We start from the raw sequence: 20,675 nt of genomic DNA, 5'->3' as shown, positions 1-20,675 counted from the left end.
TGAGCCTGAAAGATTGAGTAGAACTCAAGAAGAAGAAAGAAGTTATGCTTCTTGGGAAAAAGAAAATGCAAATATAATGATTGTTGACCTTCTGTTGTTATCAGCTATCACTCCACTTGCACTCCCACTGTCCACTTGTACACCAAACGATGCACCATGTCCTCATCTCTTGCTCTGCTCTCCATTTTTCCTTCTTTTCTCTCCCCCCTGATCAGTTGTGGTTGATAGCTGCTCCTCCCTGAACCCGGGCCAACTGGAAGATTCTGTTAAAGGGAGTTCTTCCTTCCCACCATCACCAAGTGCTCGCTCACAGGGGATCATCTGATTTTTGGGGTTCCTGATGGAAACCAGGCTGATTTAACTGAATCTAGAATATCTATTGATATTTATTAACTGCAGAATCTCTGTGCTGATGCTGCTGATCTCCCTGGCCATGCATCATGAAAGTATTGTACTGCAAGTTACTCTGTGATTCAAACCTCTAGCAGAAACTTGGAAAAAAAAGGAAAGGAAAAGAAAAGAAAAAAAACAATTCTTCTTCTTCTTGTTTGTGTAATCCAGAGAAAACCAAAATGTGCATGGAGTTATATGACTGATTACTTCTTGGTGGGGAACAATGACTTTTTGGAGTCTTGTCCTCACAGCGAGAGCCCAAGCAGACACAACCGACTCCACAAAGTCACCATTCCCTGTCAGCAAATAATCCACAAATGCAAAGCACAGAGTCATTCTTACACTTGGATGTTTATTCTCGTTTATTATCTGTACAAAAATGTAAATGAGCTCTGGAGGCGCTATCTACTTCTTTTTTAGTCTTTGGACAGAGCCAGGATGTTCTCCGGTTTCTGGGCTTTAAAAAAGTTCTTCCAACTGTAGACCGACAGACATATTTATGTTGATTTTATTTAAGAGGTCTGGATTACTCCCAAGAAAAGTCTGTTAGGATAATCTGCTCATCTAGTCTTAAACAAAAGCCTCGTCTGTCTGTTTATTTACTTATTAGACTGGACAGTCTCCTAAAAGCTCGAATCTACCAGTCCTGAGAAACTAAGCAGAAAATCTTTTTCCATTCACAATGAGGGGCACCAAGAGAGGGAGGAGAGAGGACAGCTGAGAGCAGTACACTCAGCAAAAATAACACACTAATGACATTACAGATGCAAAAACATTTAGATAAAAACTTCTCTCAACTTTTCTGAATTAGCCATTTCAACTCCCATTGCTCAACACATAAATTAGACAACATTTGTTGTGCAGTGTCCACTTTGGCACTGGACAAGCGCACACTTAATAAAAAAGCTTGATTTTCCAGGAATGCAAACCAACCAAGCTCAGCAGAGATGCACTCTGTTCAATTTCAGCAGTCACTGTCAGCAGGTCAAACTTTCTCTTACTGCAGCTCAATAAGAAAAAAAGAAAAACATTTTTTGCCTTTCTTTAAAATATTACTTGATTCCTTTTCAGGTCTACAAGTTAAGTTTACATATTTCATGACACGAGTCATTCTTTGATTCATTAAGTGGATAAACTTTTAAAGCCTCTGGTTTACTTCCTCTGGAGATCGTTTAGGACTAACTCGTCTACTCTCCTTTTTCCCCGGGCTCTGACATGTAGCACCTTGCCCCTCTCTCCTTCACAATATATGACTAACGCCAGTCTTACTGGTACTTTGATGATGCAGGCACAAATAAAGCAACAGTTTTTTAACCACTCCTCGATGAGCGCAGCCATAACTTCTTCCCACCCAGAACTCCCCTCAGAGTTGTATTTCCCAGCCAGAACGGGACCAAATTTCTTTGATGACTTGCAGGCCATTCATTTGCAAGCCATCTTGTGTCTTACCCAATTAAGACGTTTCCAAAGAGTCTTCCAATTATGGAACTATGCAACTTAGTCTGCACTCCCATGGTAGCAACTTAATCACAAGGTAGAACAAGGTAGGCCATATTGTATTAAATAGGATGTGAAACTAGCAACTAAGTCCATAACCCTATTTACTGAAATCTTAAAGTAAGGGATACTTAGGGTTTTTATTTTTTTTTTTTACAGCAGACATGACAGGGTCAGGGTGGGCTTCCCTGAGAAAGGAGGGTCACTGCACGCTGAATGGGGACCCTAATTTACAAAGTGAACATAATGCGTCCAATAAATTTTGCAGCTAGTGATTGAGATCACCAACTGATTAGGAAAGTGTCTTAAGTCATAAATCAAGCAACCAAAGGGTTTTTTGGTGGGTTAGAACCAGTCGTTGCCCCTGTTGGCCATTATAGAAAGAATGCTGGTTTAATGGGCTTTGCTAACAAATATGCTTGTAGCTCATTTGCTAGCTCTATGTTCTAATTTTGGGACACTTTTCACTGCAATCCTATCTACACTGCTGCACTAGCATACATTGACGTAGACTCCTGCGGGATGGGGCGTAAGCGGGTGGGGGGGTGTTCTGGACTGCAATACTGTTAAATCCACAAATGCACAGCATACTCTTTCATCCTTTTTAATAAAGTATGGAAACAAAAAATAACAAGAAGTCCTGTGAAGGTAGGCATGCAGATCTAAAAAAAACCAAAACACACACCTGCATGATAAAGCCAAAACTGAAAGGCTGAAAACTTATTCACCTCTGAAATATTTGGCAAATTGACCCAGTTTTCCTGTCTTCTCATTGAAGTCACAAAAGTCTTAAATGAGGGCCATTTTAGATCAATTTGATTTATGGGGCATGAACTGGCAGAGATTTTATGGATTACAGAAAGAATGAGACACTTTTTTGTTGGGAGGCTTAAAAAATAGTTCCAGAGCACAGAAAAACAGAAGGTTCATGTTATGCTACAGTTTGAGCCCCCATGTTTCAGCTTAGATTACAAAAATACTCACAGGAGGCCACAATGTGAAAACGGAATTCTGTGATTTGAGGAAGGGGGAAAAAAAGCGTCTGCACTGTGCTAAGATATCCTTGACACACTTCAAAAGCAGCTGAGCAGTGTTTCACAGGTGAGGCGGGTTCGAGTTGACGCGTGGTGCTGGAACTGAACCCAAACTACAGCCTCACGATGGAAAAAACTACATGGACAAAGGCAGGACCTGTCTCTCTCTCCCCTCACGCTTTGTTATATAAACCTATTACTCTATTTTTGCTTGGTTAGAAAACTGTGTCAGGTAGAGGTGAGTGTACGACAGCTCATTTTCAGTTAATTATCTGTTCCTCTGTCCAGCAGCAGAGCATTTCACTTTCAGCTGTTTCAGTGCGAGAACCTCTCATATCTTAGAGCAGTTTAAAGGAAATTGTAAAGTTTAATAGTTTCGTTTATTATTTAAAAAAAAAAAAAAAATCTGCATTGAAAGAAAGCTGATTTTTGCTATCGGTTATAATTCTTAGCACCAGCAGAGTACACTTAGAAAAAAAGAAAGAAATTGCAGTCGGTGTGCATCTCTAATAAAGATGTTTAGTTTCGATGCTGGTATTTTTGTGTGTGTTATTTTTCCCTTTGTGTCTGGTAAGCAAAGATTTTCATTATAAAAATCAACTGCAATTTTTTTCCAAGTCTTTTCAGTTCTTAAATCCCACCATATTGGTCACTGACATTGGTAAATGCTATCTTGCTGGTTGATATCGTGATATCAGCCGATATTCAAGTGATAACCCAGTGACCCAGCACATTACCTACTTTATAATATACATGTTACTGGCAACTTGCCAGTCATAGTAGCAGTTACCACTGGGGGCAAAGCTCACAGGTACATCACAGAAGGAACACAGCACCGGTGTCTCAGGTACTGCTTTAAGTTCAGCCCACTGGCGCGATGAGCTCCAGGAATATTAATTATGTATATTTTTGTTTTCTCTGTTTCATCATCATTCCCAAAAACCACACATTTGCATTGTGCACATGGAGGTAGCCGGCACTGGTAACGTGTCCTTCTCTTTGTGCACCGGGTATACCCTGAAGTTAGCCACTAAAGTAAAAAGTTACTTTTCATTTTGCAGTTTAATTGGCTATATGAAAGGATAGTGATCAGTGCAAATCAAGTGCAATATTTTCACATAAATAAATAAATGATGCGTTCAATGCAAATGCTCATTGGCTAGTGAAGGCAGGACTGAAAAGCTCTGTGCATCTGTACCAGAGTTATTAATACTGCCAGCTAATTTTAAATTACACCCGCTGGGTAATTATTGACGGAAAAATGTCTTTTGGACTGGATTGTCAGGACATTTGCTCGTCTAGCATGACCCTATTAGGACTGATGATGATGAGGCCTTTAGTACTGCAGTTGTTGCCTTCTTATTTTTGGTCTGACAGCAGTGTTGACTGTATCTGCTGCTGTTTCTGTATCTTGAAATTGCTTAAATGGCAAAGAGAATAACCCAATGAGCATTAAGTAGTTAAAGGAATCCTGAAAGATAACAGTGTATTTTGTAATAAGCATTTTAGCTTTAAAACTTTTGAGCATCACATGTTTATGTTTGCTTCAGGGCGTATTGTGAATGAGTGGTTCTTGATGCATGAACACTCTGCGATCTGCGATGCAGTGGAGAGATAAAGCATGGAAGTGGAGGCTGATGACGTGGGAAACATTTCAGATGCTTCAGACCCAAACTGATTACTGTAGTGCTTCAAAAATGCTCCCGCATCCTGTGAAATATGATTCCTTTGTACTGATATAATGCCACCTAAAGTCACTGCAACTTAACCACTTTGAAACTGCCGACACCTCTTAAAAATTTAACTGGAATGATGTTAAATTTCAATGTGGGCACCTTGAGTTTTGGCCTCAATCTGAACCCTTTCTTGGAAGGTTCGGGTTTTCATTTCATTCCAACAATGACCCAAAGAAAATGGATGTCCTTGCATTTGAGCAACAAGTGATAGATCACAGCAGTCTGTTTTTCCCCCATCCAAAACATGCAGCATATGTGACACCTCAACATGAGTGAGTGGCGAAACATGAGCGCAGCAGCCCCATCTGGGTCAAGGGTGGCTGAGGAAGGGTTAGGAAATGGGGAGAAGAGAGGAAGAATAACTCCAGAGAACTCAGAATAGCATAAAACTGAGGGAAACCCAGATGAAGTCATTAGTCTGGTTCCCACAGCTGTCAGAAGCCTGTAAGGGCTTAGAAAGCAGCAGAGCTTGAAGAAGATTCAATGTGGAAAAAAAAGGTCCAGAGCACAAAGAGAAAAAATGCAAAGAGGGTGCTCTAAAGTTATTGAGCTTTCACTCTGAGTGCAGACAGCCAGGTGAGACATCTGAGGCAGACTGTGCAGACACAAGCTGGGTCTTGTGTCTATCTTCAAAATAAAAGCTGACAGCTGGACCAAGCGGCACCACGAACAACTACGAGTGAGGCTTCCTACTTCTCTCATTCCATCGATTTTTGGATGAACTTCTGCTGGTGTTCATCAAAGTGCTGCATGATATATCAGTGCAAAAAAAAAAAAAGAAGGTGGCAACACTTAATTTAAAAATAAATAAATACAAATGTTTAATCTCCCCTTCAAAGTTCTCCTGGTGCACAGACGGAAACTCTGTGCTGGTCCATCAATTACTAATAACTCCTAGCTTGAAGGTATATGTTAAACTTGCACGCGTGGCAACAGATGACCAAGTTTGCCGATTTACAGAAACAACCTGCTAAGAAAGAAGTCGCTCTGTTCAAAACGAGCAGACTGACAACAGCAGTTTTTAACACTGGGGCTGCTGGTTTACCTGTTTGAGACTTTTGAATTCCAACGTGCTAGTTCTGATTCAAAACTCCCAACATGACACAAGAACACAAACTAACAAACCAAGAGAATCAGCAGCAGATGAACAACTCCTGAGTTTTGTGAAGTTAAATGAAGTCTGGTGGAAACTGGCGGCTTCATTTCCTTGTCATCAAGATGTGTCGAACAGTGGGAAAAGGGATGAAAACACTCACACTGATTTCTTCTCTATGGCTAAAAGCACACAGCAGTACATGGCTTTAATTTCTCAGATAAATGTTGGGTATTACCATACAGCCTGAAAATACTGAGATATGATCGTCCAGCTCTGGTGGAAATAAGCTTACAGACAGGCTCTGAATGGCTTTGAGAAGGAAGTGTGAAATACAGTGACCCTGAATCGTAAACCATCACTCCTACTTAATCCAACATGTCAAACTCTGTCTAGACTCTGCAAACGTGATGAAGTGTCATTTCCCCTTCATTCCTGCTATAAAAAAAACTGCAGCTTTAACGGATTACTTGCCCCAGCAGGGATAAAGCTACGCTCAGCTCTCCTCAAACCCCAAAGGTCTCCGGTAAGAAGAATTATTCAGTACATTTAACTTTTAAAAGAAAAAGAAAAAAAAAAGATTCCCAGTGCAAGGAATAACGCAGGTGATGACGAAGCTCTTCGTCTGCGACTCCTGCCGTCTTTCATGTGAGGTGTATGATTATGGGGTGTGAGAAAAGAAGAGACCTTAGGCGACACCACTAGGCAAGGCATCCTGCATCCCTTTAATTAAAGCTAATAGGCAGCAATTACCAAGAATCAGTCAAGAGACGGTTAATACCAACATTGCCTCTAATAATAATGAGAACATCAACGGCAGGCGTTCTGTTCCTGCGAGCTGCACACATGCCTGACACGGCTTCAGGACACATATTCTCTGCCATGCTTCTGGTTGTTAAAGGTGCTCACTTACAGCCGGGCTGTTAGAAACAACAACTGGATGGGGGTGGCTCAAAGAAATCAAGCCATGTTTATATCTCTATATTTATATATCTTTATTACAATTTATATAATCCCTAGAAATACACAACACTGATTTGGCCTTTAAAAAAAAATAAAAAATCATGAGTCCACATAAAAATGTTAGAATAGAGACTGTGTGTTTATATGAAATGCTCCAAATTTACCCAAAGTCATAAATTATTTTGGGTCTTTGTAGCTACAGTTACTAATGTGGTCTAAATTTGCATGTTATACAGTGCTTACATCAGTGTAATCCAGACTAAATCAACAAATACACAGGATAATGAATGGATCCCTCCATCCAAATTTAAGTGGATAGTAAACTCACTTAAATACAACTTGGCTGCTTTTTATGGGCTCACATAAATCTTGATGATATTAAGCCTATACATCATGGTAAGTAGATCAAACTGAAATTACATGAGTGGGACAGTATTTGGGGGGGTACCAGCAAGCTGTGCCAGAGCTATTAATCATCTTTTAAGGGCTAAAACATTTTAAAGTGTCCCTACATTGCTCTGGCGACTGGACTGAGAGGTCAGCCGATCCGCTCATTTACAAACAAAACTGTAGTAAATTTTTCCCCAAGTACAGTAACTGAGGCTGTGCACAGGAAAAAGGGGGAAAGTAATTTTGCGATTCGTCTAGTGCGCTTCCAACCAAACCACTTGGACAGCCACACTGACGCTCAACAAATGAGACGCGTGGACCAAACAGCACACAACTCCCTACACGCATTTTCTTACTACTTCCGAGCACACACCGCGGCAGAAGCTCGCAAACTTTTACGCCACGAAGCTCAGAGAAGTCCGGATAAACTGTGGAAGCAGGGTGAAGGGTGGTCAGCGTTACAGTGCCTACCGTGTTGTGTGTGTGTCCCGGTGCTTTCGCTCGTTATAGCCGGCGGAATCCGCAGCGCGCGAGGCTGCGTAACCCCAAATTTAAGTAAAATACAAATAAAAAATAAACCTGCTCCGGTAAAGTTAAAATATCCGCAAGCTTCCAGGAACAAACCGTACAACCCGAGGGGTTAAAAAAAAAAACAGCAACAAGTCTTGAGGACAGCGGACTGTTTATCGTGGGAGTGTGTCCTGCCAGAATGACAAACAGCCACAAACACACACACAGACACACACACACACACACACACAAGCTCCAGCTATCTGCTCTCCAGAGGCAGGAGGCGGTGGGCTGAGACTGCGCCGAGGAGCGCTGATAGGACGGTCATCCCGTCTGCTTTAACCCGCTCACTGCCACAGCGGGGCACGCGCCACCGGACGCGCTGCTCACGCGCGCTATGGTACGATCTGAGAAAAATAGAAACCAATGCGCGAAAAACAAAAAAGCAGCAGCGAGGAATAAGGAAATACTGGACTGGGAGACAGTAAAGGCTACAAGGTGCAGTATGAGTACACAAATGTGTGTGGAAATGAGCAGATGATTTAAATTAAGATGCAGGTGCACACGGTTCAATTTAGTTTCAAAACTTAAACTACTGGTGTCACATTAGCATAACTAATTTAATTGTATCTGTATTGCTGCAAAAGCGCCTTAAAAAGAAAACTTCAATCTTACATTTGAAAAAACTACAAAGGGTAGTTAAAATGAAAAACAATAAAACATGTTCATTTTTTTTACCCGAAGAATGTTTATTACAGCTTCAGCTTCTTGCCCTGAAAAAGCCACACCACTGGACACTGTTCATATTAGTTATTTATAACATTAGTTAACAGTTTAAACAACAGGGGAGTTTTACAAAGACCGTTTAGACCAGTCTGTAGGGTTAGAGCAGTCTTAATTTTGCCTAAATATTACTATCATGTGACTTAATAATGACTGACTTCTCTAAACTGGCCATAGGTGTGAATGGGTGCCTGTCTGTATATGTCAGCCCTGCAATAGACTGGCAACTTGTCCAGCATGTACCCCACCTTTCACTCTATAATAGTGCAGACAGGCTCCACAGTCCACGCGACCCTGAACTGTGCAAGTGGATGACAACGGATGGATGAAACATAAGTTTGGTTAGCCTGCATGTAAGTCATTAAGTCAGCTGGCTAACAAAAATCAACACCAGCATACCCTACTGACTGATGTTACCTTATCCATGGTTCATTCTCTAAGCAGACTGCACAGCAAATACACTCAGCAGCTCTTTTAATGTCTAAGCTTTCCCTATGTTGGTCCAGTGTTAAAGAAAAGTCGCAACTTACCTTAAACTCTTAAACTAGAGTCCTCATTAAGATGGCCATAGTCAAATGTTAATACAGCTATCTGAAAAATGACTATTTGTTTTAGCCAACTGAGTCAAAATCTGTGTGAAAATGTGATAAACTGGCTGGAGTAAGCTGTCGTCAACCGCCCTTACGCAGACAGTAAACAGCCTTTAATTATCTGAAATTCTACCACATAATTCCTTAATAAGGCTGCACCCATTCTTAACGCATCAGATTACGTAAATTATACATTAGTGTTCAGATGTGTTAGCTGCTCTTCTGGGTTTACTTAAGTAGCTACTTTAAAGTACTCTCTCTCTTCCCCACCCAAGCTACAAAACTGGGTTTACCAAATTAATACACTACTTCATGAGTTTAATATACAACAGCTGGTCCAGGTGAAGGACGTCTCATGAGTCACTTTGTAAAGGAACGCAGACAAAAAAAAAAAATAGGAACCTGTTTGTGGGTTTATATGTTATAGAAATCAGTATGGAAGTCCATACAGGGCATAAAGTTATTTTATGATCTGCTGCTGCAACAGAACAGAATCTTGAAATAAGCCATGCACAGCCAAAAAAAAAAAAACTTTGTTAGGTCTTTGACTCAAGGATTATGAAAGAAGTGGTGCATGCAATGTTTGCAAATTCAGTAAACAAGCTTCATGAGAGTCCAGACTTTATTTAAAACCCAAGTTTGTCAGAGTTGAATTGTAAACTGATGCTGGGCACAAGGCAGAAATCAAACCCTAATTTAATCATGTCAAAGTATTCTTTTAGCTTCTCTCGGTGGTCTCCAATTTGAAAAGATGCCTTGTGCTTACAAACTGGAGAACGTTCTAGAAATGCTTCCATATTTGCTCACAGACAACTGATTCTTCTCAGCAGGGGAGGTGGTTTATCGCAGGGGATGCTGGGAAGGCAGAGGGTCGTACCTGGCTTTAATTTCAGCTGTCCGACAGGATTAGGGCACAGTTCATACACCGAGCTGTAATCATGTGCAGTAGTGAGGCGCTGGCTCACAGCTGGCCCCGGGGCCTGTTGGGACCTAAGCTGTTCAGGGCTTTGGAGTCATCATCTAATAATAACCAGGCACTAATAAGTAGAGTTCATTGTCAGGCACTGCATTTCTCTCTTGAAAAGCACATTTTAAAGTGTCGGTTCTACATTACACTGACATGTCTGACATTTTGCCACCAAACCTGACTGCACAGCCGGTGCTGACTGATTGATTCCCAAATTATTCAAGATGACAACTTCCTCTAACAGCACCGAGGAATTTCAGCACTACCACCCGCTCTGGATTTTTACCTCTATCAAAATCATCATTGATTGAAATGTGGTGTAGAAACGCCTGCAGAATCCAGGTTTGGGTTTTTCCAGCCAGGGCCCGGGTCTCGTCTGCCCGCATTGGAGCTAAAGAAGGAACTACAGCAAAGGCTGCTTTGCACCAGGAAGGACGGAGGCCCTGGTGCAACCATAACGGCCCCTGAGAAGATTGCACACAACTCACTGAGGTGACAGGTTTAGCAGACAGGAGAAAAAAATGAGGGGGGAGAAGGATAGAGGACGGGATGTTTCCAAACCATTTAAGGCTTTGACATGACATGTCAAGAATAACGTTTGAAATCATTTTTCTGAGCACTAATTATAAATGTGGGGGGTTAGAATGACTACCATTCGATCTCACTGTGGATTTGAAAGTAAATGTGACAGAGAAGCTCAAACAGCTAACTTGTTTTCTCTTCCCAACAAGGAGAAAAGGGCACAAAACCTCAAACAGCTGCAACAAAGAAAGAAACCTGGGGAAGAGGGAAAAAAAAAAAAAAACTTTGCCAGGCTTTGTCCTGAAATTTTACACATGATCCAACTCGTTGCTGTGTTATTTGAAAGCACATTAAGAGCAATCTAACAGCAGAGCACACAGGTCATAATGTGGTTGGTCATACATGCAGGAAGGACGCAGGTAATCCTAGAAGTCCCAGGAGCACTGCAGCTACCTACGGTGGTGACAATGTGAGAGTGAGGAAGGCAGATGATGAAAGAAATATTAAGAAGTGCTGGAGTGATGATAGCAGAATGAACAAAAGCAAAAAGTGACTGACTGGATGCATTGGCACAGGGGGGGTGCAAGGAAACCCAATCCCTTCAACACCTTGGCTGTGTGGACGGACATCTCCCACCCGATCTACACTGAGCATCCAGTGAGGGCTGATTTACAGTCCTCTGCTCCAGTTAAGCAAAAGTATTCACATTTAGAAACAAGAGCCTTTAAATGTGGCTTGATTTTTTTTTCTTCATCTCTTTTAACCCCTGCAAAGCTGAACAATTTATTATACATAAGATGCATCTGGAAAGCTTGATTCAGCACTCATGAAGAGCCATATGTCGCACACATGTGCACATGTTTCAGTTTGTTGTAAGGAGACGGCCTTTGGCAAATTACTGTACATTTTCTCTGTAATGTTTCCAAGTAAAAGCAGCCACTGTAGCTCTATATGTATGTGTTATGTAAAGTTTGCTGCCTGATGGCTCAGTCACAGTAGAGTAAAAATAGGATGGCAACCTCCTTGCAACAAGGAAAAAAAATGGTGGTTGGTTGCTGATTGAATTTTAATTTATTTTTATTTTTTGCTGTTGGAGAGTGATTGCAAGTTGTTGTGAACATTTTCAATCACAAGGCAATCACACAGGTCACCTGATTTTTTTTTTTTTGGGGGGGGGGGGGGGCAAACTGTCATAATCTGACTCTGTGCTGATGAGCACAACTCATCTGCAACGCGTCTCTTTGTAACAGGAGACTCGACTCAACTGGTTACCAGCTGGTTGTATTCTGTTTATATTCCTATATAAAAGCAGTGGCTATGCTATTACCAGTTAAACTGCAATGTCAGTATTTGTGGAGGAATTTCTGAATTTTCATTTCAAATCTGTGAGCTTCTGGCTGGACTCTGTATGCAATCAGTTATTGTGAAACTCAGTTTAATGTGAACTTCTGTGTATGCAGATGGTAACAGCTTTTCAACAGATGGCAAAAGACTAGCAATTTTCACTGATTTATCAGTTAATTGCTGTATTACTGAAAACAGACTGCATATAATTGCCAATTTGCTCCCCTTTAATCACAAACGGAGAGCAGACTTATTGCCATTTTGATGCACCAATGATGGTTATGGGTTGAAGACAGGTTTTGTTGCATCAGATGGTGAAGAAAAAAGTTATCAAATGGGAACCTTAATAAGGAATACTTAATTATAACAACTGGTCAACAGCCCTTTGAGTAGTCACAAAGCTTCTAAAAGCTTGTGGTAGCGCTGCTTCCTGGTTTGACTGAAGCTAAAGTCCAGTTGTGTTCAGGGTTTGGTACAATTCTGTTATGAAGGATACTGACAAAGTGAGGACAGGTAATTTGCAGGAAGCTGTTAGAAACGGGTCTAACATGGACTGGACAGAATTATTGTTACTGTTCAACAAATGACTTAAAATCCAGAGAAGCTAAAGTCAAAGGTGAATAAAGAGTCAGAGGATTCCCGAAATTCAGTTAATTTATACAACAAAGCAAGGTTCATGACGATTAATTTAAAAAAAGAAATAAAAGAAGTTTTCACTTAAATGATAACGTTGATTGACACCTTACCTTCATGAAACAGAAGGTTAATGTACCAAATTACAGCCAATATTTGCCTCTTGTTGTGATTTCATGCTGTATCCCGAAGACCTGTCTATAATTTCCTTTTATATACAACACATAGATTTAAAAAAAACAAAACAAAAAAAAAAAACCACACACACACACATAACAGTGAGAAAATGGAAAAAAAGTGAATTATAAGAGACTCGCAGAAGAGCTTAGCTGCACTTCTCGTCCACATTATTCCCTGAGGTGCTGAGTGGCAACTAAGTGGTGTGAATGACTTCACGTGCACGTGTTTGAATCACACTGATTGGCAGGTGCAAAACCAAAAGGCAAGAATAGCTGTTGATTGTGGCTTGATTTCAAAATAATTTGAGAAAATGGGCATGCTGCCCATTCCCACTGCCTCGCTCACTTCACAGTTTACAGACTGATGGAGCCTCGAGGCCGAATCAAAAAAAGAAACCCAGCTTTTAGGAGGCGCGGCCCGGCAGTAAAGAAAGGATCTGATTCAAAAATGTGGAAAGTTTTAATCTATTCAAGACGATGTTTAGAAGTTAGAAATGGAGGCCAATTATTTCTATTTAATGCATTAAAAATATGCACCACTTAAGCCCAACTTTCTCATTAAATCTGTTTTGGAGAAGCCTTTGTCCTTCTTTAACACTGATCACCCGTCTTTTTTTTTAATGTTCCTTTCAACCTCTCCCACATTCAGTTTTCCACGCAACTGAGAAACATCCTGGGCAAAGACTCAGTTCAGTCAAAACTCTTTTCGGCTGCCGTTCAGAGGGCGAGCAGCGGCGTTGGGTGGGACAGGTCGAGAGAGGAGAAAGTAAAGAAGGGAAAGTATGCAAACAGAAAGTTCTTATGAAGCAGGAGGAGGAAGCGGCAGAGGAACAAGAGCCCAGCGAATTAGGAGTGTCCACAAAATAGAGCAAAGAGAGAAAAGAGGTCTTAATTTGTTAGAGGAGAATCCTCGTTTGATCTCGGAAACAAATACGGCAACAAAGAAAGAGGCAAAGTCGGAACACGGCTGGAAAAGAGGCCGAAAGCACGCAGAAAAGAGAGACGCGCACTATTCACACAAAGGGCTGTGTAGGAGGAATTTGGTGGACAGATGTTTGTGTGTGAATTAATGGAAGAGAGTTCCTCTTTGAAGGGAACAAAGTTAGCGTTTGCTCATCAGGAGGACAAGAGCCTTTGAGCAAAGGCCCAAACACAAAGCAGGCAGCTCCCCCTCAACAAACTCCACCGTGTGTGCATGTGCGACCTCCTAAAGGAAAGGAGCATCAGTACTCAAACTGTTTAATTCTTTCACGTACTTGTGCAGCAATACTAAGTTATTTTCATTGCGTGGGAGTGGCGGGGTCACTATTGATTCTTTCGATTACTGTGACAGAGAGCAGCCATCACACTGAGGTCTGCGGTGGAGGTGGAGATGATCACACAGTCTCTCCATTTGAAGGTTTCCAGCCGTATTACAAGGCTTACAGAGAAATACAGCAAAAACTGACCAATCACAGTTCTCAAGTCTACAGGTGACATTTCTGTAGCTGCAGAAGAACAGGTTTTTTTTTTTTTTTTCTCCTTCCCCCTCCCAGGTGCTGCAAATCAGCTCCGGTATAGCTCGCAGTTTAGCTCCTCCATCTACATACAGAGTTTAACAGCTACTTGATAATCCAGCATTTCCTGCACATAAACTTTACCTGAGCAGACAGGCTCATATAACTGCCGCTCAACTTTATTGTGTTTGTTAGTGTTTTTTGTAATTTTGTAATATTGATGGTGGGAAAAAAAACTACCTGAAAAACAAGCCCTAAATACTCATGTCTGACAGTAAGAACCTAAAGCAGAAATGGGCTAACACAGCTCTATAGAAAATCTGTGATAGAACTTGAAAGATCACATTCATGTGTCAAATTTCTCCGAGGGCCTCTGAGGGTTTGGGGGGCGTTGGATGGCCGAAATCCTGGCATTTTCTGTATGGATGAAAAAGCTGGAGGTGGTGTGAGATCACATCCTGCTGTTATAAACCTTTTGGCAGTCAGAAATGCTGAGACGGAGAGGTGAAGGTGTGGGGGAAATGAAAAATGAAACGAGCCGTGAAAAAGGAGGATGGAAAACACTTCAGCGGGAGAGGGAAGAAGTAGCAGAAAGAGAGGCAGTGTCACTGAAGTGTCACCACCGGCTGCAGCTGAAATCCAGACAAAGCCAGTCTAGAAACTTCTTCTTGACGTCACTTCAGAGCACTTTTGCTTGCCATCGTCTCCTCTATGAGAACCGTCATATCGCTCACCTTATCTCAAACTGCTGAACTTAATATATGACATTAATGTATCATAGATGCCCTGTGAAGTAATCTTTTCTCCCAGACTGTTTTCCATCAAGTGTTCAGATCTTATCCGCTGCAGCGTTTTCCCAACAATTTGTAGTTTTGTTTATGTCTGACCACGAGTACATCAGCCCGGGCTGCCACAAAACTTATTTCTAGTAGCAACTGTCTGTTTTCCTGTGTTGCTATGTTATTCACCCCAGATGCAACCACCACAAATATGTAGGCTTCTGAAATGTGTCACTGCACGAGTTCACTCTGCTAAAAAAGTCTGCCCCAAAAAATACAATTTCTCTAATAATAACAGGGGTGCTGTTCCAATTCAAGCCCATTTCCAGGTTCACTCATACACTCACAGACTTACAATTTCATATATATCATATAATGGGATGACTAATCAATCATCTTGCATCACTACAGTTTACCTTAAAGTGGACCTAGCCTCTCATTTCCTGCAGTACGTACTTATACAATGATTGATGCCTAAATCCTACTCCTATGCCTGGGTGGGGATTCCCTTAAAAGGTCATCACAGACAGCATCACAGCACAGCAACCCCCAACCACCTGCTACAGACTGTATATAAAAGATGGATATAGCAGGTCTGAAACACATGTGTTTTAAAGCTGCATTCTTTCTAATGGCCCCCAGGGGGCGACATCCCTGGTTCCAACAGGAACAATATAGCCCCTGAGATCCCTGGGAAACACACACCCCTCCACCAGGATAAGGTGGTGATTCGCTAAGAGGGGTCTTGTTCACGAGTGAGAGGAGAGGGGGAGCGAGAGACTGACAGATTTTGGGGCTGTGGCTGCAGTGGAGGCTGTACCGGTCTGTCACGGTGAAGAGAGCGCTGAGCGTAAAAGCTAAGCTGTCGATTTACTGTTCAATCTACGTCCCTACTCTCACCTCATGAACTTTGGGTAGTGACTGAGATTGTGGATACAAGCAACGGAAATGAGCTTCCTCCAAATAGTGGCCTATCTCCCTTACAGATAGGGTGAGTACAGTCATTCAAGAAGGGCTCAGAGTAGAGCTGCTACTACTCCACATCGAAAGGAGTCAGTTGAGGTGTTCTGGGCATGTCCTACCGGGAAGAGGCCCAGGGCAGACCAAGGACACACTGGAGAGATTATATCTCTCAGCTGGCCTGGGATTACCTCTGTGTCCCCCTGGATATGCTGGAGGAGGTGGCTGGGAAGAGGGAATTCTCTGGATTTCTCTGCTTAGGCTGCTGCCCCCGCAACCCGGCCATGGATGGATGGATGGATGGACGGGGAGTCAGAAACTCAAGCTGTAAGTATTAAATAAAATGTAATACTTATACTAAGCTTACACTTAAGCAGCTATTTATTTCTCTCATGGAAAAGCTAATAAAGTGACCTCAGTCTGAACATTTAGGTTGAACTCTGTTTTGAAACAGAGAAATTGTCTTTTTTTAGTACTTTTATTATTTGTTTTCTGAACCTCCACAATTGCAACCAGCAGCACTCAGACATAAAAGGTTAATTTATTTATCTATTTTTCTTTTTTGTGGAAGTCAAGCAAGTGACTCCCAATTAGAAAAATGTGGGTTTTTCTTAAACTTTAAAAAAAAAAAAAAAGTAACGTTTTAAAGATTACTGTCAATAATTAAGTAGGAGAAAATGTAAAAACATATTTGTTAGACTAATTGAAAGTGGATGAAAAAAAAAAAATACAACCAAATGTTCAAACGCAGCTGGCGAGTAAGAAAGCAATGCAGCTGTATTGTGCAATGTGCTGGCCCCTGTGAACAACAAACAAAAAAAAGTTTCCTGCCGGGCTCGGGTTTGGCACAGTGTGTCTTACACTGTAATTTGTTGAGCTACACAGAGGACACTTTAGTTAGTTTTTATGGCCTTGTCCCTTTCATACAGCAGTGGGCAGAACGCTCTGCTGTGAGAACACAGCCCTTGGCACATCACCCCAGTGCCTGAAACAAAGATCCTGGTGCCAAAGCAAATGGAGTGACTTCATCCTGTGTCATCTGACTGAAGGACAAGGGAGCTCTTGGAGGGCCTTCTGAGGTTTGAGGGGTGTGCAGAGCTGGGTAGGAGGGAGCTGAAGTGGACTCAGTGAAAGAGCTTCCTGGCTCCAGATAGCTGGTCTGTTGTGTGTGCATGTATGTTCAGCATATAAACTGTTGTTACACTGAGGTGCACCTCTTTAGGAAATGCTGTGGTAATGCTGTGTGTGTCAGCAAAGCTTCTGCACTGAAACAGTGACAGGGCCTGTGTGTGCATGTGCGTGAGTGAGTGAGTGTGGGTGTGTGTGAGTGTGGGTGTGTGTGATGGTGCGAGTTCTGGTTCTGGGGGTGGTAAGCTCTGGGCGCTTGGAGCCCTGCCCGCTGCCTGGGGAGAGGTGTGCACCAGAGATGAGAACCAGGGCCTCTGCAGCTGCTCTCCCCTCCACACACAGACACACACACACACACACACACGTCATTTTTAACACTGTGTCCATTTAATATCTCTCTCATTAACCAGTCTCTCTCTTTGTCTCACAATTTCTTTCCATAATCTGAGTTAACAGGACAAAACAAAGAAGCTGTTCTACAGGATACACTAACAGTTAAACATAAGAAATGTAATGGAAAATTTGTTTCTGAACTCGAATAACCTCTGTGTACTTTTTCTCTGTAATTGTAATTTTCTAGCACAAAGACCGAGTGTGTGAAGATGGGAAAAACAACTTGACTGTAGGCTGTGTCCAAGGCCATAGCGCATTTTGTTATCATGCAGGTGCTACATGGTGGGGGGGAACCTGAACTCCCCATGGCTAGTGGAACAAGATTGTATCAACACAATAGTATAAAGGAATGGGTGTTATTCTGTGCTTTGTTCAATGCTGGTGCGAAGGCTGTTCGTGCTGTATTGATCCCTTTGCAAAGGTTAATTCTTTACTTTCAATAAATCATCAAAAAATCAGTTTGGTTTCAGAGCTCAACTTATTTTTTCCACCACAAGAAACTGCAGCGATGCACTGCAGGCCAGACAAATTTACAACGTGAACTGCATTAAATAAGACATTCATACACTAAACACAAAAAGAAAGCCTGACAACATGAAAAAATAATCATATTCTCTCCTTTTCTTTTTTTTAACCCTAGCTGCTGTCAGATAAGTGATGGAAGTTTAAGAGACAGGTACCCAGGTGGGTCTAATTTACAGCTGCAATTTTTAAATGCTGTTGGTCCCTTATTAGCTGAGAAATAATACTTCTGAGCAGACTGCCCAAACTTATGGTCACGTCTGGCTCCAAAAACTGGCCAAAATGGCTAACATGCCGTCACTGCAGCCAAGTCCAAAAACCAACTGGTGATGGTTTGCTACATCCATCTTTTAAATATATAGGTTTCTTTCAATAAAACTTCATTTGAAAGGCAAAGGAGGAACAGCAAGTGTCAAGAGACTGTACAGAACAACAAAACTGAAAGCAGACAGCAATAGGAAAAAAAGCCATCACCGGGGGTTGGGTGCCCCCTCCATCAGGCTGACTGTATTCCTCCACCCAGTGCTTTCAACCCAGGTAAATCACAGGAAAGATAATGACAAGCAGAGTGGAACCCAGTTTCATCAGTCAAAAGCACTGCAAGAACTGAATACAAACAAGCCTACGGCAGATTTAGTGCCTAACAGAAGTTCTATGAATCCAGGCATAGTGAAGCATGACAAAGAAGACAGGAGGGAAAAAAGAGAGCAGGGAATTCTTTCAGGGTAGGACTGTGAACTGTCTCTCTTTCAGGGTCATTTTTCCTTATTCATTTATCCTCCTCCTGTCAGGGTTTCACATACGGGAGACTGTGTGAGTTTGTGTATGTGTGTCAGGTCAGGTGTTGAGTGTCTAAGTGAGTACCAGCAGAGCGTAATAGAGATGGGGTGGGAAAGCAGCAGCTCTGACACCAGTGGGCTCCATGATAAATGGATCCCAGCGTTAATCCCATATATGCACTACTGCGTCTTTCATGTACCCATACAGAGTAATACAGTGAAGAGAGTACTGCAAGGAAAAAAGAAAAAACTTCTATAACCTACTGTATGCATGTACTGTGATTAAAGATACACCTTAAAAGATAAACCTGGGCTGAAACAATAACGGTACCCTGTTTCTCTTCCTGCTTCACGCAACATCTGACTGCTCTGCAGCCACTGAGCCTCGACAGGCAAAAACAAACTCTACATCAAAAGGAAAACTGATACAGTACCAAATGGTGAAGAAAAGTCTACAGGTGTCTGCATGTGTGTGTGTGTGTGTGTACACAGGTGTGTATCTGTCTGACACCCCTCAGCCCCATGCTGCCACTAGCACAGCAGACCAAAGCCATGGGGCACATGAGGGTATGTTTATCTATGCTGGGCATGTAGATGCATAATTATTGGACCGAAGGCCTGTTTGCAATTTTTTTCCTCCACCTTTTTTCCTATGTGAGAAAACAAGAAAAAAGTCGTTATTATTATGACTCAAATGGTGGGTACAGCTTTTTGGCACGGGGAAGCGGGGCAGCAGAGAGGAACAGTAATGCTCAAAAAATGAAAATAAGTGGAAAGTTGTCCAGTTTCTTTTCCCCAACACCGACTTTATTAGCTGTCTGTATGTGTCCATAAATATTTATAAACAGTGCAAAATTGCTATAAAAGCAGACAAGGGAGGGAGGGGGGAAAAAAACCCCTCCACACCCTGAAAATGGGGGCCTAGTCTCGGTCTGGCATTAATCTTTGAGTCATTAAAATTGAGGGGGAAATTATTAGTGACAGGCTTATGGAATTACATCATGCTTTGGGGTCAATGGGCCTCCCCCAAAAGGAATAATAATGGGAGGAGCAGAGGTACGCCAATGATATGTGGAGCTTTGGCACTGGAGCTCCTCCAGCTCTGTGAACTCTCAAGTTGGGTGTATAGTGAAAATGAAATGAGGGTGTTTTTTACAGGCAACACAGCAGGTTTGAGAAGGGAAAAAGGTCCTGTGTTAGGATGTAGCTGTGACAGTGTGGACAGGGTTCCAGTCAGTACAATATACCCACCGGACTGTTGCCTGCACTTGGAGGAAAACCTGTGATTATTAGTACCGTAGATTTGAAATCGCTTCACTTTTATTTATTTAGTGCTGGTTCACAACGGATTACAAAGTAAAAACCCTACAGTCTTAGAAACAAAACACCAGAGATCAAACAATCCCTTATGAGCAACACTTGGTGACTGTGGAGAGCAAGAATTCCCTTTTAACAGGAAGAAGCCTAAATCAGATCTGTGGTTTTCCTCACGCTGCCTGTTTTAATTTAATTCACGACGTCATGAACATCATATTAAAACATCTTGCAGTAGCAGTTTTGTAAAGGTGCTAAACTGCAGTATCTTTAACCAAATAAAAAATTATGTTCCTCAAATGTTTTGGTCAATTTGTCTGTACCGACTCACTGAGAAACAGTAAAAGAGTTGTAGGGCTTTTACCTATGTGGACTAACATGCATCTTCCATTTTGGGGCCCACTCTTCTTTCCATTGTAGGCACTAAATTTTGCCTATTTTTTAAATGTATTTATTAATTATTATTTGTCATCACAAAGTTCTTTTTCATTCACAAAGAACATACACTTCATGGAATGGGTTTCCATGGCTGAGCAGCTGCATCTAAGTCTTATATCACCAAGCGCAATCCAAAGCATCCGATGCAGTGGTGTAAAGCACACTGCCACTGGACTCTAGAGCAGTGGAGACGTGTTCTCTGGAGTGATGAATCATGCTTCTTCCATCTCAC

At 41.9% G+C, this 20,675-nt stretch overlaps 1 protein-coding gene across 2 annotated transcripts in view; it reads right to left on the bottom strand.

Moving 5' to 3' along the window:
- disp1 (dispatched homolog 1 (Drosophila)) overlaps positions 1–20,675 on the bottom strand; it is a 100,584-nt gene that overhangs the window by 31,544 nt on the left and 48,365 nt on the right. Inside the window, exon 1 of one of the 2 annotated variants that reach the window (XM_030722276.1) lies at positions 7,578–7,822. The exons of the other annotated variant lie outside the window; for it this stretch is intronic. The gene's annotated coding sequence lies outside the window, so the exon portion shown is untranslated. Of the gene's footprint in view, positions 1–7,577; positions 7,823–20,675 lie in introns of those variants that run through there. 2 annotated transcript variants of the gene reach the window in all.

The sequence above is a fragment of the Archocentrus centrarchus genome, chromosome 24 (genome assembly GCF_007364275.1).
Source record: "Archocentrus centrarchus isolate MPI-CPG fArcCen1 chromosome 24, fArcCen1, whole genome shotgun sequence".
Taxonomy (NCBI): domain Eukaryota; kingdom Metazoa; phylum Chordata; class Actinopteri; order Cichliformes; family Cichlidae; genus Archocentrus; species Archocentrus centrarchus.
This window is presented reverse-complemented; position numbering and strand designations above follow the sequence as displayed.